Here is a 19,256-nt window from a genome sequence, read left to right as displayed (position 1 = left end):
ATAATCTTTGTCGTTGATTTGATTCTTGAATGCAGCCCAATTCGGATTCTTGTACGTCTTTTGCCAAATTAATTCATCATAATCTTCTCGTGGCCATATCAAATTGTCTCATGGCCACTTGTTGCACAGTGGCCATCGGGTTGGACAGCACTGTCGTATTACAATTTTAGTAAGGTATGCATGGGTAGGTTGATCTCTGAAATATATGACCTTAGACTTTATTAACCCATTTTCTACCAAGGTACAAAAGTGGGTTCGAAATGAGTAACCAATAGTCTATCTAGCATAATTTTCCCCTGGAAACTCCGAAAAAACTGTCATATGAAAAAATTTTGTTTGCAGTTTTTCCGGAAAACCATATTTTTGTAGGCTTACAAACTGATCAATCAAAAACCGTTATGCTTTATTTAAAAATATTAACTATAAGTCTATTTAGAGTTATTTTGGCATGAAAAAATGAAAAAAAAAATTCAGATGGAAAATTCGTCTTGTAGTTTTCCAGAAATGCCCCGGAAAATTTTTGTTCGATTTTTCGAACATTGGTCATTAGCCCGGGATTCTTTATTATCTCCAAATCCACCCTGGGCTTCCCTCAGCACCTCCTGAACATAGGCCCAGAGGACTTACACATTTTGAAAAATAATGTTCAACACTTGCTTTTTGAGTATATGTCTGTTATTCTTGCCTATATCTAGGTCGAGATATAAATAGGGATGGCCTTTGTTCGAAAAATCAAACGCTGGTAGAAAATGGGTTAAACGATCAAAATAGTGTAAAATGACTAAAATTCCTAAGAAAAACTCATTTTAGTGATTCCATCATATAGAATTATCGAATAAAACACAACAATTATTGTAAAATGGGCTCTTGGTCGAAGAAATTTTATTGTCTCCTTTTTTTTGTCGACGTTTCGGGCCTTACGGCACCTTTGTCAAGACTCTAAAATAAAACCGAATGACTAATAAACATATATTCACTTATAAACTGAATAAATACAAAAAATATTTCGTTACTTTTTACTTAGATTGCGCTTAGACGCTCATTTTTGGTTTGTTTGATCACTGTTCGTTTTGAAATCGATGAAAGCGATAAACTAAACTAAATTAATTATAAGTGAATATATGTTTATTTGTCATTCGTTTTTATTTTGGAGTTTTGACAAAGGAGCCGTGAGGCCCGAAACGTCGACAAAAGAAAGGAATCAATAAAATTTCTTCGGCCAAGAGCACATTTTACACAAACTGTTGTGTTTTTATTCGACGAAACGAAAAAAATGGCCATTCAATCCGCTCGCATATAGTATTATTTTAAGAATCGATCAACCCCAATGCATTCGCTGCACCGTTTTGATATTCGATGTCTATTCAGTAAGAAATTGTTTAGAACAAATATCACATTCGAAGCGATTGTAATTCAGCCTTGGCGAGGGATGCGCCTATCTGTGTAATTTGATAGTTCGAACCATGGACTGCTAGTGTCAAGTCACATAATTCTAAACGCATCCATTCTTAATAGGAAAACAATGATAAATTAATGGGTGCGTTTAATATTATGCAGCATTTACGTGCATTTACGTTCGACACTAGCAGTCGTTGGTTCGAACTCCCACCGCTTACGTGTACAATGCAAATCAAATGTATTTCAGTGTGGCGCTAGTAGCATGTAGTTTGCCTTCGACGCAGCTCTCGAGCTTTGGCGGTTATTAAATAAATAAATTGAAATATATGATTGATTTTTCAAGTTCATCCAAAGGAAGACTTATTTATCCATATTCCATAGTTCGGAATCATGAGAAGAATTCGGAGACTGAGAATCAGAGATTTTTTTGGAAAGTCAGGATAGTATGCAAAAGAAAATGAATCGGTGTGTTATCTTTCGAGTTTTTGTTTTCTAATTTCATTTTTATGGAAATTTATCCTTTGCACACAGCATTCTATTGAAAGTGTGCACAGTGCACAGTGCACACATCATATGCGGCAGTATGCGTACAAAAAATAGTTTTGAGCTGTGGCTCACAGAAAACATTTTCGTATAAAATCTGTATCCGGAATATGATTTTAAACAACATTTTAAAAACTCTTTTTCAGCTGCTTTAATTTCCTTTGTGTCGCATGAAAAGTTTTTGCCTTTCTTCTTCACATTTTCGATTTGTGTGTGTTTTGTTGTTGTTGTTGTTTTTTTTTTTTATTCGCTTTGCCTCCGTTATTATCAAAAGCTTAAAAGTGCTCAGAGCAATTAGTGAATAGAAATATGTGAACACCCGATACGAAATTTTGTAATGTCATAGTATTTATTCGGATGGAGAAAAAGCGTATGCTCAGCACATTTGGTGCAATTGCAGACGAAGCATGATTAAAAAAAATACATGCGCTCAAGAAGTAGAAAGAGAGAGAGAAGATTAAGGCTTAATACAAAATCATAATCATGCGACATCAAATCCCTTTACAAAACAGCAGCACCAGCGATAGCGGCACTAGAAGTAGCATCAACAACAAAGTACCGAGACAATCGACCAACACCAAAAGCATATAGTTTTATTTTCGTTTGTTCTGCAAGTAATAAATGCTGCTAGAGAGAGAGAGAGAGAGAGAGAGAGAGAGAGAGAGAGAGTGAGAGAGAGAGAGTGAGAGGAGCTGCTACCACAACGCTCTCTGTGTTTGTTTATATGCTGTGCGAATGCGAAGAAGCGTGTATGACATAAAGCATGTGAGCAGCGGCAGTGTTGGTGATAAAAGCGTGTATTGAACGAAGGAATCGGAGTACAACGTCATCTATTATAATTTAGAACTTGTGTGAGTTGATTCAATGCTGAATCTGCGTAATGGGTCGCTACCATACATTGCTTCGCGAGTCCTGTGTGTTTTCTTCGTTTGCTGCTACTGCTGCTGTCGTTATTTTTTTATTACCTCTGTTCCCTGACTTAATCCTGTTGTTCGGTCGTATTTTTCGCTTCTTGTTGGTGAATCGCTTGTTGTTATTTTCTTTTTTCTTCTCTGCAGACGAAGTTGAATGCGCAATACGTTGAGAAGCTTCGGCGATGAAAAGTGATAAATGGATGTGGTGTAGCTAGTTAAGAAGTCTTTAATATGCTTGACAATTTTGTGCTACAACAGCATAAAATACACATGCTCCTCATCTAAAAACACACATGCTACATTTTGTCAACAACAAAATATGCACACGAGAAATTGGCTAAATCATTTCGAACATCATGCTCATATTACGCTGTTTAGTCATCAAGACTACTCTATCGCAACGAAATACATGCAGCAAACGAGTATTGAAGCAGAAATATGAAAAGCAGCAAACACACGCACATACATTAGCATCGATTTTACTTGAGCACCGATTATTTGTGTTTCAAAAGAGTCGTGCCTTTTTTTGTATTTCGAGAGATTTAATGGATACGTCATTATACCGACAATCATTCGATTCAACATTGCATTTCATCAATGGTGAATATGACGACGATGACGAGGACGCAGAGATCCATTCAACGACACGACAAGATGTCCCGCATTTTTAAAAAATGGCACTCGGTTTCGTTCTTCATTTCTTCAATTTATGTGATTTTTCCCATTTAAAATGAAAGCCACAGAAAATCATCCGGGTTATTTTTTTTTTTGCAGACGATGCCCCACTGAAATGTTTCCCGTATATCAAACGTCTCCAATGTTCCAATGACAATTTTAATGGATTGTTTTTTTTTCTCATTCGTTGCGTTGAAATTTCCAATTAAAAAATTGTAATTCCTAATTTAGTCGAAGTTTTTTTCTCCTTTCAATTTCATTTATGTCCAAATAAAATAAGAATTTACAAAGAAAAATTGGTATCGAAATGAATATTGATGGTTGAAAGCCGAAAACAGTACCAGAAAGATTGTTCAATGTGCGTGTTTGTTAAAATTAAAAGCACAAAAGCAAACATTGCCTGGAATGGATGTGATGGGTAATTGCGTTCAAAAGCTTTGAGTGTTGATTTTTGTGTAGAGAATGGTTGAGCTCTTCATTTATTGGCTTCATTGGGCGATAATCTCGGGTGAATGTGATGTAGAAATGCGTGCTTTCTGAAAAATGAAAAACTGAAGCACTCCAAAAGTATGTGTGTGAAAACGAGTGAATTTCAGTGGCGGTTGGCTCAAAAATGTTACAGCTTGGCATAGCTTGAATAGGTCACCAATAACCATTGTTTACTTTAGTTCTCTTGAGAGAGTTTGTGTATACGTTTTTTTTTTTTTGCTCGTTCTCGACTGCCGTTTGTTTGTTGGAATTCGAAATGTTGGAAAACTGTTGTGTTCGCCATCATACGCATGATCGTTATGAAAAATGCTGCCTGCTGTTGGTGTCGCGTTATCTCGGAATAATCTGTGTGTTCGGTGTGTACGCTCCCCTCCACCCCGGTTGAAAATGGTTTCGATGTTTTTGCATGCTCGACTCATTGGAAGCGCGTGCCGGGCGCATGCGTGCAAATGGAAGCAGTTCATTTGGGGAATATGAACTGGTGTGCATGAGTTTCGATCAAACATTTATAAAATATGGCCACATAATTGAATGGTGTGTGTGCGCGCGCGAAGGGAAGTGGATGCGGATTCGATGATGAAAGTCAGTGTGTGTATATGTGTGTAGCAGGGCATGTACTTTACTTCTCGATAAATCAACACAGTTGCTCGTATGTACGAGTGTGAAAGCCGCGTCGATGATAGAGTTTATGTGTGTGGGGGTTGATTTTTCGTTTCGTTTCATTCATCGTATTTTGTTGTATGTTTTTTTTTTTGCTGTTGCTGTTGTTGTTGCTGTTGTCGTTGCTGCTGCTGTTGTTGTTGGTGGTGCTGCGGCTGTTCTCCCTAAATCCACACAGAACCAATGCTTTAGTGTATATTCGATGAGTAAGTGAAAGGGCGCGTAAAAAAATAGGCGTATCAATAATTTTGGTTATGGTGGATTTTCCATTCTATTATTTCCAATTTTCACATCGGTTGGTGCCTGCTACTCGTTTTTCCTAATGTATTGAGATGCTGCCGTTTTCTATTCGCTCTCCCAATTTGGCCCGTAAGTGTTTGACTGTGTGCGCTCTCTTTCACACCATCTCAACGTTGTTGTTTTTTTTTTTTCATTTTTCATTGCGTCGATTTTTCTGCTTCACTTTTCTGTTCCATTCCAGGTTTTTTTCCGTTCTTTTTTTTTATGATTTCTTGTGACTGTTTTTCTCTTTCAATTTTTCCTTCATAAGTCTTATGTGGTTTATCGTATTTCTTTGTGTGGTGGTGGTTGGTAATAGTGGTGATAGTGTGTGTGTGTGTGTGTGTTAGTGTGTGCGTCTGACTTGCCGAGACCATCGTCCCCAATTCGGTGTGTTACTGCTGCTACCGCTTTTATTATCGGTCGACGCTTGATGCCACATTGTTTCGGCTTTGATGTCTTATTGTTGTTACCATCGCCACCATATCCAAATCCAGCTCCACTTTTTCCACTTTTAGTTTAGATGCTTGTTATTGACCAATAATTTCCATTTTTATCGGAATGGAAAACGGCAGCAGTATTGGATGGGGCTTTAAGCGCCTATTCTTTCGATTGGATCAGCATTTTTATATACATGTATACAATCTCCGCTTTTACATTATTTTCTGTCTTTTTTTTTCTTCATTTTCAATATCGTTTTGTCCATGTATGCGTTTATGTGTTTTCGTTGAGAATTTGATTCGCTTTCATTATTATTTTCCATCCCTCTTTCTCTCGCCCGCTCGTTCTCTATTGCTCGTCGAACGATGTTGTCGTTTTTTCTGCATTTCATATCCAACACGATAAAGTAAATCATCTTAGTTCCGTGTATTTTCAAGTCGTCCCTTTCGCAAGAATCTCATTTTCTTTCCTCCTATCTGCTGCGTGCAGTTTTACTTTTATTTTCTTCTTGATGGAACATTCAAAAGTTATTTGCTATGAATCGATTGGCGCATTTCATTGGATCATACATTGAATTGAAGTCAATGCTTTTCGATTAGAGAAGCGTCAGTAATATTGGCCAGTCTTGTGGAATTCATTCTCTCCGTCTACCACTCACACACTTCTACTCAAATTCTCTTGCTCTGGTGTTTTTTTTTTTTCACATAGAAAGAAAAACGAAACTCTGGGCGATCGATATTCGTTTTTAGTTTACTTATCATTTGTCATAAATACCAAAAGAATTGATAAATAATGTTTACTCGCATATGCGGCGTTTGCCTTGTGGTGGAGGTCAAGACACCGATCGCATTCGGTCTGCACATTTACGTCACACTGAATGTTACTGATGGCGAAGAACGATTTAATTTTATTTCGGTGCTCACAATCATTTTGCCAAACGGAATGTTTTATCATTCGATATTTTTGTTCAGACCTTTCTAGAATTGTCTGTATGCGTCTATATTTTACTATCTCATTTCAGCTCACTTTTTGTACTCACGATAAAAATTCATTCCACTTACGAAAATAAGTAGAAAAGAAAACGAACGATAGAAGAAGATGAAAAAAAACACATATCATACAGCCAATTATTCAATGGAAATTTCGATTTCGCTTCTACTGGCAGCAATTTATATATGAGACAAATTGTAATCGATGTCACCTAATGAATTTCTTACGATGAAACATAAAAAATGCCATGCCGTACATAACGAATATTAATAACATATCAAACACATGTCAAAAAATAGCATCACGGGTGGGGAGGGATGGCAGTAGCAAAAAGAAACAAATTCACAATGAAGAATTGGTATTTGGGACACACAGCGCGATGGTTTCTGTATGGTAATGCACACTTTGATGTGTTAAATTCGGTGAATCGGTATTTGTATTTCAGAAGAAATCACTGATTAGATCCATATTTTTTGTTAACAAAATTGATATTCTTCGTGAGTTCTTTTTCTCCTCAAAAGTCACTCAAATTTTTGGACAAATACAGAATAGCAACCAAAATTCAATCGATAACGATGCCGATAAAAACTCTGAACTGAGTCAGTTTGTCATTGATAAAAAAGGATATGTGTCAGTACAGTAATGTATATGATTTTCCAATCTAACGGCAAAAAGACAATACGAAACGTCGTAGACGTGAAAAAAGCGAATAAAGAGGCAGTCAGAATAATTGAAATTTACTGTAGTTTTATGTCATAAATTCATTTTTCGTATCTCTTCCATCTCCTCCATTTCTCAATTTTTCGCTCTTCGCGCGCGCAGAAACTCTCCAAATCCAATCATGAATGGTAAAACGACAACAACAAACAGAGACAAAAAAAAAACAGTTCTTGCATAATTTTATGCAGTCATTGTCTGATGGATTTTAACAACTGATTCACAAAATAAATCGATGGTTTTGTTGTTGTTCACAACGGAAAAAAAGCAAAAAAAAAACTCGTGCATTGCATTTTTTTTCACCCATACCACTAACAAACTATTTTCGGACTATTTAATCAAACAAGTTTGCTTTTTTTTGTTGAAGATTAGTATTTTTTTCTGTTTCTTCTAAAAAAAAAGTGGTATAGACTTTAAATCACGGTTTCAAAAACAAAATTTAACCCCAAAAAAGGTATGTTGAGACAATAACAATCTGTTTGTATAATTCATTCAAACAAATGAAAACTAACAAATGCTGAGATTAGCCATGTATTTCGTCTAGTTTGCTCATTTGGCCCGACAGTTCATCGCAAATCCTTGATGTTATCGATACAATTTTGTACAGATACAAATATTAACCGAAAGGGTAAAAGTTTTTTGGAGCAGTTCCGTCCCCGCCGATGATCATAGTTAGAATAAGCCCATTTTGTGAGAGCGCACATTTCATTCCGCCTTCGAGTTGTGTTCGGTGTTGATGGCGATGCCACTCTCAGTCGAAACCAATTAATGTGCGTCATATACGGCAAAGAAGCACAGAAATTGTGAATAAATTACCTGTGTACGGACTCAAGCAAGCTCACTGACGATAACGATGACGATGACAACGAAGACGGTGGTAGGGTGTGCTTATGCCCGCACACTCTTTGTAATTATGACAAAAAAAAAATCCATTTTAGTTCATTTTTAGCCTCTGATTTATATTTTTACAAATAAATCACCAGCCAGTTACATAGGTATTGAAAACAACAAGTTTTCGTACGTGTCAAATGCCTCGCCTCAAAAAGACGCGTTTTTTCCCTCTCTTCTTCTCTCTCTTCCATTCCGGTGTGTTCGTTTATTTATTTGCTCGTTTTCTTTGCGACTTATTTACTTGAGCAATATTAAAGTTTTCGTGTTGGTTTTTCGATTCACAGTTGCTGCTGCTGCTGCTGCTTTGCTGCTCTCTGAACGCCGCATTCTCAATGCTACAATGAGCTCAGTGTCTTGAGTTTAATTGAAAATCACACTCATATACACAAACATTCATATACTGTTTATCATTTCATGCTGCAGGCTTTTTGAACGAGTATAAATCAAATACATTGTTCCAAGTTCAAGCGAAAATGCAACATTTTCGAAGTGACAGCTTAAGGAACAAAACAGGAAAAAAAAAATGGCAATAACGCACAAAATGAATATGCAGACGAAGTTTTCGCCACACTCTCGCGCTCTCTTAGAATCAATTCAGGCTCCCGTTTCCTCTCGACGTCGCGAAATGTTTGGTTTGTGTGTGTGTGTATGTATGCACAGGCATTGGAAAATCATCAACACTCGTTGTGCACAAAAACAACAGCAGCAGCAGCAGCAGCAGAAAGGTGAAGTGAGAAAAGATAGCTGATAGAGAGACCAAATAACGAGAGGGATAAAATGATGATGGAATAGACCGCATACCGTGACACATGATGGCGAACGCACCATATACACATATCCAAAACAGAACGTTAGAGGATTCAGGTTATTTCAAATGTCATTTAAATATTTTATCATGCGTTTACATACAAAAACCGTTCTCTGCATTTGCCTATTGCGAGAAACATGTGTTTACATAATTTGGTTGCTGACACGATTGTGTTGGTGCTCTCTACACAAATAAGGATTTAGAATTTCGATTTGGGTAAATAAATACTAATCTCACGTGAAGGTCCACTCGAATTAAATTGTAATTCTTCAGTGTTGCTGTTATGGTTACTGTCGTTGTTCTTGTGGTTGTTTTTTTTTTTCAACAACAAAAAAATAATCACATTTCAATTGCTGTGTTTGGAACTTGTATCATCGCTTGCTTATTTTCGCAGGAAATCGATAACTGCTTTCCAAACCATAAATCTTATTATAAAAAATCAGCGGCAGCACCACAACAGACGAGGTGTGAAAGCAAAAAAGACATATATCACGGGCTTCACTCAACGATTAGCTGTTTTTTTTTTCTCGGTATTCTTCTTTCTGTCCGAAAATATAATGGATCTAAGATAGAATTTGTAACAAAAGAACCAAAAAGTTCAAACACTTAATATGCAAATCAAAATGTTTCGGTTACTTTCGAAAAAATAAAAATAAAATAAAAGTATCAACAGATCGGGGCGACAATATATGAAATGATCTAAGATAACAATAATGTTCGCTTGTTTCTTTTTTTTTTTTTTCGTTGAGCATCTAAAGATTGAATCTTTCAATTCACAACGGAATATGATCGCTTTGACTTTCGACTACGTTGAAGCTTCTGAAACTTTGGATTTTTTTAAATTTCAAACATAGAAGAATTGTCTACGTTTATTCGTAAACACATTTGATTCGTCAAAGAATCTGGATATTTTTGTGTTTATTTCGATATTCAAAATCAACTTGAGTTCAAAGTTGTTTTGCAAAAAGGACTTGACCATTCTAAAATATCTTTTGTCAAATTTTTTATTTTCATTATAATCCGAATCAGTCAATTTCATATCTCTGCGATTAAACAGAATAAATTGAACGAAAGCATTACGTGTAGCGTTTAAACAGAAGTGAGTTCCAATTTCAAAAATGTACATTGCATCATTTGCAATTTCAATTATTTGATATTTTGTTTTTGTTTTTTTCGTTCGTCAAAGTTTTGAATTGAATATGCAATATGCATAGTTGCATCATTTTCAATATATGCCATTGGCCATGGCAAAATTGGGATAATCGTGTGTTTATGGTGAAAGTTTTCAATTATGCTTTAAATATCCAGGCTATGCATGCATTTTGGGCATTCCATACGAAAACCGACATGGGTTGCGGAATTGACTGAATATTTGCATGGGGTAATTTTTTTGGTGTTGAGGATTTTGAAACAGGATATACACGGCTGAACCCATGGTACGGTTTGAAAGGGAATTGATGGGTTACAGAATTGCATTAAAAGTGGTTCTTCGAATTCGATTTCTTAATTTATTACATCGTATATATTGTACTGAATCTTGACAGTTAAATTATACCGATTCAGTAAAATGTATCTATATTAGTTGTACAGAATCCGTTAAGTCAAATATTATATAGATGCTATGAGTGTATTAGTGTCACTTTTCTGTGTGTGATCGAAACAATAATCCGTTCAAATTTTCGGTCAATTCTGTGACATCCACACCACAACTCTTGTCTGATTTCGTGTGAAATGGCCGGTTTACATTGTTTTACACAGTTTGCTCGATTATGTTTGATGCGATTGAGTCAGATTCTTCTCTCTCGTTTACTTTGTTGTTTTTTTTGTCGTACGATTTTTTTTTTCGTGTGTTTTGCGTATATTTAACTTTGCATGTATGTATTTTTGTCCACACCTTAATGCTACTACCTCTTTGCAATGACAGCGATGTGCATCACAACACATGAATATTTGGCGTATGCATCGAGGAGCGTGAACGCGAGATGTTGCTAACAAGATCAAAACTACTTGTCATCGCTGCCATCATCACACACAATCATCACGGAATAATGTTTTTTATGAGCGCACCTCGTTCTCTCACCTCACCCGCTCAATCTTTCTCTGTTTCTCTGTTCCCTATATTCGTTTTTTTTCTCTTTCTATCATTTTTTTTTTTCATTAAGAATCATGAAATTCTTACCCATACAAGCACTATTGCAAATGCAGGACTTGAAAAAGGTATAATAAACCAAGCTTTCATCCTACATACAAGCAGATGATTCTAAATTGTAGTAGCAAAAACCATTTCTATGCAACGAAGCTCTCAGTTGTGCGTGTATGTAAACACAATGTGTGTATTTGCATGCACTTGCCCACACACTTGCAACCGAAACAATCGATTCACTTCTCTCATATTCTCTCGCTCGCCGTCTCTGCGTATACACTTCACGAATTCTGTATGCACATTGCACACGCGAAAAAAAAAAAAACAGAAAAATGACCAAACATGAAGAAATTGTCTTTTGTGTATATTATTTTTTCGCACATTTTGCGGCTACACAGAGCTCTTCGACATATCAGTCATTTTTCACGCATGAAATATATATATATATATATATATATATATGTTCTCCGCTCATCTTGTGGCTCGTAATGTTCGTCTCATTTCGACATTGTCGTTTTTCGAATGCGTTCTTCATTGCTACATTGCATTATAGTCCATTTGAGCATCATTGAATGATGCGATGGAATGAGATTGCAATGCGTTTCATGCTGATTAGAGTGCATCGAACGTGTTCGACAGTAAACTTGAATTTTTTTTTTAAATTTTTGGTTCATAGGTTTCTCGACGTGTATTCGAAAACTTGATAAATGCAGCACCTTTCTGTTACCGAGATTAGGCTTTTACTCGAAATTAAATGCAGGCTCATAAATCATTCGACATGAAATCAGAAGCATGTGTGTCGCACGTTATTCAATTTCAAGTCCGTTAATACTTAACCACGGTGACACCACAACGAAACGGTGACAGACGAGAAAATCTCTGAAATTCCTCAGGTCGATCGTATTTCAATTCAGAAGAACAAACAAGCGTCGCGGCCACTTAATTAACATTACCTTTCCGAAATACAACGCAGGTGAAGAGAACCATTAGCATGGCTTTAGTTTGATGTACGCACATAGTTAATGCAAATAAATGAGTTCGCGCTTGTCATAATATTTGCATGGTTCATATTTTATGTGTGAATATCGATGCGTCGCTGTCTGTCATTGTGGCACTCTCGATGTGTCCGCGAGAACTCAAATGGACTTGGCAGAGAGAGAGAGAGAGAGAGAGAGAATCTTGAGCCATACTTGTTGTAATGTATTCCACATGAATTCATGTGGGGGCATGTTGTATGCAAATCAAATGCAGTCGTTGCATAGAATGCATAAAATGCATACTGACTAATCTTTGTGTTTAAGAACAAACAAAAAAAGAAGAATGAAATCAAAGCAAATAGATGCGTAAAGTATTTGACGAGAAGATAAAACAAACGATAGAAGCGGCACCACCACCAGCAGCAATAGCAGCAACAACGGCGGCTGCTCACACCGACACATTTCAATTGCAAATGAAAAGAGCGAAAGCAGCAAAATGGAAATATATAGACGAAATCAACTAAAATAGATTTAAACACACAAAAAGGCACAGACAGGAAATAATCGGTACGTAAAACCCTGGCAATACTCACACATACTCTCTCTCTATCTCTCGATGCGCCACACCGAAGAGAGTAAATCGCTTAGTAGGTATTAAATTAGAGCGAGGTATTAGGGAATGTGACTAAGATAGAGAGATAGATAGAAGGCGATAGAAAAGACAGGCCGCACTTACGATATATTCTGATACACACAGTGGCATCATAATTATCATCAGACAGACTAACAGTAGGAGAAATAACAACACTAAAACGCATCGACCAAATTCTAGATTGTGTAATATGGACTCGAAGAGTATGAGAGAGTAAGAAAGAGAGAGAGAGAGAGAGAGAGAGAGAGAGTTTTGCGTAGCCATGTGTAAGTATGCATCTCGAAATGAAAAATAAAAATGTTTTCACTTCGAAAAGTTGAACAAAGTGAGCGAGAAAAAACAACAACAACGAAGTATTACTTTTTTCCCTTATGTTATAAAACAAACGACGCACACCGAATAATACAAGCGCAACCTTGCATTTGTAAAGTGGGCACCCGATATGGCATGTGTTTGCTGCTGCTGCTGCTGCTGCTGCATCGAATGTGTAGTGTATGCATACATATGTGAGCAATGCACTGACTTCACAACACTGATCGTTAGCGCTCTCGCCTCACATCATTTCCCATCCTGCAGTTATTTTCTATCGGTCGACATTGCTTCACATGCGCACACACTACGAGCGGAATCCATTCCACCCATACCAACGATCGACAGCAACGACCACGACGACGATGACGACGGGCACAAGTTCACTGGTGTGTTGCGTGCCGCCGCTGCTGAACTGATGATGTTCTTGTCTGTAGCGCATTTGAACCTGCTTTGCTTGCATTTGTGCATATGTAGCCAACGAATAACAAGAGTGAGTTGCGGCGAGAAAGAGACGACACCACAGTCTCACAGTCTCACAGAGAGCCATCCGCATACATAGATGTATGGCTGAGCACGAATTTTTGTATTTATGCGATTGTTTGCTTCTTTTCTCTTTTTCGCTCTAGCGACACAGCCGCACTATCTCTGTGGCTGTCTGGTACGGTTGTGATGTAGCAGCATATATACTCTTCTGTCCGACCCAGCAATGCGCTTACAGCCCATATAGCTCTCATTCGTTGGAAACCAACAGCGATGCACGTATTTATATCAGTCGCTCTGTGTTACGATTTGGCTACAAATACTTTTATTGTCTGCTTCCATTGCCTATACACAACCTAACGCACACTAATTCACATCTATGTGGCACCTTTTCATTAGGTTTGGACGAAAATACATGTAGAACTCAGCCAGTGATAACAATTCATTATCCAATTAGCTAACTAACGTTATTCCTTTCGAACCAGTTAGAAAGCAGAGTTTTTTTTTCCCCAAACGATACGAATAATTATGTTAAGTAGACAAATTTGGTATTTTGCTTTTTGCTAAAGAAGGATTGAGCTTGTTTTTCTTCATTTTCGCAAAATGTGAAAATAAACTAATTTATAGTTGCGGAAAATGTTACATTTCTTCAAATAAAACTTCCAATTCTTATTATTATTTTTTTCTTTCCAATTCTTTCATCTGTAAAATTTTAATTTTGGTCAACACTTGATTAGTTTTGAATGACACAAAAAGGAATTGAAGCAAAATTCGCATTCAAAACTAAATTCAAGTATGGCGCACTGCAGCTACATGACTTGTTTCGTTTGCCTCTATCGAAATGAAATACGCACGGACCAACCGAACTGATATACTGTACTGTGCTGCTGCTTGCTCTCTGTGTATGGAATCATACAATCGCAGCCATTCGTTTGCTCGTTCGTTTACACAGACACACACACACTGGCACACACACTAGTGCGCTAGCTTGTACTGTGTTCAATGTGGAAAAGAAAAGGAAAAGAAATGTAATTTAAAACGAGAGAAACATTGTGAGCTGCATGGATTGTTGTTGTTGTAGTATGCGCCTGTGTTTTTTTTTTCTCTGTCTCTCTGTGTATATTGTCGAATCGGTCGGTCGGGTTCTGTGTGTCTCATATGTATGCGATGTTCTCTGCTCAACATGATTTTTTAGTATTAAATGAACCTTCTTGAATGTAACACAAAATTGTTTTTCGTGTGTCCGTTTTTTAGTGTGTGATTTATTCGTTTTTGAATGAATATCATTTGTTTGTACATTATAAAAACGTGAAACAACAACAACAACAAAACACAAGCAAAAGTGAGAAAGAAAAAAAAGATAAAAAACACAAATTCAAAACGAAAAGAAAAACTGTTAAATTCACTTGTGTTGCCGAACGTGTAATTTTTTCGTGTGATCGGTAAATTAAAATTTCAATTTTCTTGAAACCAACAAAACAAAAATTGTTTATCATTAAATAGAAGAAGAAGAAGAATGAAATGAAGAGCATTGAAGAGATGGAACAAAAATACAATGTTGTTTATGATATTTTGTCGGTGTTTGCTCTGACTTGCTGACTGCACTGTGCGTGTGATTTGGTTATTTATTTAGTTTTGGTTGATCAACAGGAAAACAACAAGAAGAGGAAAAAAAACAGTCCGGTGTTTTGTCGGTCCACCGGTTTTTTTTCGTTTGTGACTTAGAACCTGCACAAAAGGTGTAGGTGTTCCAAAGTGACAACTTGCAAAATGGTATATAAATTGATAGATCGTTCAGTTTACGGTTATCATGATATTGAAAGAAGGAGTTGATACTTTTTTGTTGTTAAAATTAGTTGAACTGCTTTGATCCGACGTGAACGATCGGTTTTGTTGCGCCCGATCGCTTATCATCATCGTCTGTTCAACCGTCGTTGCTTTTGCTATTATTATTATTATGATTTGTTTTTTTTTTTTTGTATTACTGTTCAAACCGTTTCTTGGTTGGGGCCGTCATCGTTCATTCCGTTTTTTTCCTTCGAATCGATTTTGTTTATCTATTTCGCATCGCAATTCACATGGATTTTGCGCAAATACCCAATCAATGTGCACACTTACAGACCACAACGTCGGTGATTTGCTATTGAAAATATAAAAATAATTTCTAAGAAATTTACACGCCGCGAAAAAGACACTCCAAACAAACCGATGAGAAAAGAGAACAGCACCACGATGTTCATGCATAAAAAACAATGTTTAACCAGCCAAACAAATGCAAAGTGAATCAAAAATTACGCGAGACAAAGAGTAAAAGAGACATTTATCGTTTGAAACACCAAAAACGGCAACGAAATAAAACAAAACAAAAAACTTGTACGTTTGAAAACATACAACTGCGAACATAAAAAATAGTATAAATATAAATAAAAAGGCTGAGCAGCGCGAAGAGACCGAAAGAGAGATAAATAGATAAACGTTTGGTGTGCGTAAACGCGATCAGTGTAAAGAGTGTGTTTTTTTTTTCGTTCAATGAGCAGAAGAGAAAGCAATTGTTATTATTAATGTCATTGGTGGCGATATTGTGTGACCAGTGCCCGTGCTTTGCAGTTCGAGAAGCCAATTATGACAACAATTATAATAATAAATAAGATAATATCGAACGTTTCAAATCGACTGTTCGAAGCGAGAGCAAAAAAAAAAAGAGAAGTAAATGTGGTTTGTCGGGTGGCGCTCCTCTTCGATTAAATAAGTATCGAATAAACACGTTTTGATTGTTGTTATTATTGAAATATTTCTAATCGCATAATCAAAAACCGAAATCGATCGCCCAAAGGTAATGTAACAAAAATCCAGTCGATGTTTCCGATAACTCTGCGCACTCGCTTTTTATCTCTCACTCTCACTCTCTCGCTCTGTCTCTGCCTAGAAATTTATTGCATTATTTTGGCAAAGTTCAGAAATCAAATCACATCGTTTCATATCAACACCCCGTGTTAATTAAATTACTTTGCGGTTTTTTCTTCTTCGTCATTTTTCCGTCTCTGTTTTCATTTCGTCGAGACGCGGGCGGCCATTAAAAAATCCACGAGTGCAAGACAGAGAAGGAATGAAACCATTTGCGCTGATTAGCCGATTAGATATACTATTTTCGTGTGTGTACTCATTTGTCATCAATCACTCGGCCTAATTAAAATAGATTTTTCCTTAATCGGTTTTGCCCTTTATTAGACTTTCTTTTGTGTGTGTGTGTGTGTGTTTGTGTGTGTTGCTCGCTGACTGAGCCTGTGACTCGATGAATACTGCTGATATTTGTTTTTTTTGGCGCACACGCGATAACCAGGCAATTTTTACTGACAAATCGATCGCGAGGAGTGTGTACGTGTGCTCGACCATAGTGACATTTTATTTTCGTTGCTCTTTTATTTCGATTTTGTTTGCCCGTTGCGCTTTTTTTTCTCTCCTTCTTCTTTGCTTTATTGCTCACTTCTACGCCTTTTTTTCCGTCATTGAAACTAATGGGAAATTACTGCAAAATAGAAAATCTTGTGCAATCAGTTTAAATGATGCGAAAACGAACGAGAGCGAGACAAGGAAGAAGAAGAAGAAGAAGAGGGAAGAACAGCCGTTTGTCACCATGAAGTTCAATCGGTGCGATTTGTCATTTGACTGTCGCACATTTCAATAATCATGATTACTTTGTGTTCTTATTCTCGATTTGATTACACTATGATTGTGTATTACAATTTTCGCACATCCAATAGTCAATAACATGATCATTGGGAATGGCATAGAAACTCAACGAGATATATATATATATGTAGTGCGAGAAACATGTGGACATTTCAAATGGTTTCTGCAAACAACAGTTTACGATACATTTTTATTCTCGATCCGCATTGATTGTTTGCAATTCGCAATTTCGTTCATTCAAAAGCCAAACTGTTTCATATTGATCACACTCGATTTTACATCAGAAAGTAAAACATGTAAAGTGCGAAGGGGGAGATCGCGATCGCGTTAATTTTCATCGTGTTATCAGAGAGACGACGGGCGTGCGTTTTGTCGTTTATATTATTGTCGCAATAGTACAGATTCCGATTTTTGCAAGGCATTTGCTTATTAAACAATGTTGTTAAATGCGATTACGCTTCAAATTGCATCATTTTTCCCCATTGCCATTTGTCGTCATTTTTTTTTTTTGCATTACATATAATATGTGTTTTCTGCTTAGATTTTTGTAATGATTCGAAGTCAAGAGTCTTTCGCTCTCTCTCCAATCCATCGCAGCTGTTCATTTGTGGTGTTCTGATTTGTGTTTTTGGTTGGTTTTACTTGGTGTTTATTCACTGGTTGATGCACGATTGTCTCAGCAACAAGGAATAAAAGAAAAAAAACATTAAAATAAAATGTAGTTTATGAATCGGGCTAAAGATCGCCTTTAGTTATTTCCCGCCGTATACAAAAGGACACATTCAAACATTTGATTGCAAATCGACAACAATGGCCCGAATCGATTTTGATACCCTTTTTTTTTTTAAACAAAACGATAAACGAAAACCAAAGTCACACTTGGAACTTGAGATCAAAATTCTTTCTTTTGCCAACAAAATCGAATTCTTTGAGTACAGAGCGAATGATTCGTATTAGGTTTGATCGTTGACAACAACGATAGCACGCACGGCTACAAAACAACATAGTATACATGATGTGCGTACGCGATTTTGAGTTCAGCGTCATCGTCTTCGTCGATGTTGTTGTTGTCGGTTGTGTGAATAATTTTTGCATGCGGATTTATGCATTCAAAACTATTTATATGCCGTTCAAGTGATGATTAACAACAACAACAACAAGAGCAACAGCAACAGCAACAATAGCGCAGTAAATGAACGCACATAGCCGACACAGAGCGTTCGACCGAAAAACGTAAAAGGATTTATGATTATGTGTGTAGAAACATGTATGAGAGCGTATAGTTTCGTTTCAGAGAGGCAAAAGCACAAACACAGATCTCAGTTGGAGCGTTTACGGCATCGCTTGCGCATCCATGTAGTTCGGACGACGGTTTTATCTATATTTCTTTGGTTATTCTGGCTCTTGTTCTTGATATCTCTTCCTTTCTCGCTCTTCCTCTATGTCATGTTGCGATGAGCTCCCGCGCGCGCTCCTCATTTTCACCGTTGAAATTTCTCAGTTGTTCTCAATCATAACACACGACGAGAGAAAGAGACGGGAATGAAATGGCAGAGAGGGAGAGAGGGAGAGAGAGTGGGAGAAAGAGGGAGGGAGAAGCGAGCACAGCCACAGAGATTATTGTGTGTTTTGCCGTTCGTATGTTTGCCGATTATATTAATGTAACATTGTACATGATAAAATATGTATGCTCTCGCAATCGTTGGTGTTGTTGTTGTTCCCGATGCCAAGAGATGTGTATGCTTTATATAATTTAACAAATTGTGCGTGTGCCTCTCATCTTTCGTTGTGAATATCTATTATTCCGTTTATCATATAAACATGCGCATTCACACACGTACATAAACACCTTATATTTCGTTCGTGTTCTTCTTTTAAAGTTTAGTTTTAGTTTCATTTCGTTCGTTTCGTTATTATTCGCTCTTTAATGAATTTGTATGCTACATTATTTATTCTCAGCTGAAGCAATTTTTCGTGTGCGTCTCGAAGCGTTTTTTGCCATCTTGGGCACTCTCTTTTTCTCTCTCTCTCTCTCTCTCTCTCTCTCTCTCTCTCTCTCTCTCTCTCTCGTTCGTTCGCAATTTCGGATCTCTGGCCCTGTTCCGTTTATTTTTTGTTTTCCTTTCGTTTGAATCTTGCAGTCGTCGTCGTTGTCGTTGCCTTTTTTCCTCTTTCAATTATGTACTTCGTATAAATA

At 36.9% G+C, this 19,256-nt stretch overlaps 1 protein-coding gene across 6 annotated transcripts in view; it reads left to right on the top strand.

Moving 5' to 3' along the window:
* Positions 1-14,562: 14,562 nt before the first annotated feature.
* LOC129576392 (protein pangolin, isoforms A/H/I/S) overlaps positions 14,563-19,256 on the top strand; it is a 131,835-nt gene continuing 127,141 nt past the window's right edge. The window contains exon 1 of one of the 6 annotated variants that reach the window (XM_055461489.1): positions 14,563-14,811. The gene's annotated coding sequence lies outside the window, so the exon portion shown is untranslated. Of the gene's footprint in view, positions 14,812-14,838; positions 15,143-15,385; positions 16,203-19,256 lie in introns of those variants that run through there. The other 5 variants (XM_055461491.1, XR_008688882.1, XM_055461492.1 and 2 more) reach the window with 5 other exon arrangements.

Source organism: Sitodiplosis mosellana, unplaced genomic scaffold, assembly GCF_009176505.1.
Source record: "Sitodiplosis mosellana isolate CC-2019 unplaced genomic scaffold, AAFC_SMos_1.0 Smas_scaffold_6181, whole genome shotgun sequence".
NCBI lineage: Eukaryota > Metazoa > Arthropoda > Insecta > Diptera > Cecidomyiidae > Sitodiplosis > Sitodiplosis mosellana.
This window is presented reverse-complemented; position numbering and strand designations above follow the sequence as displayed.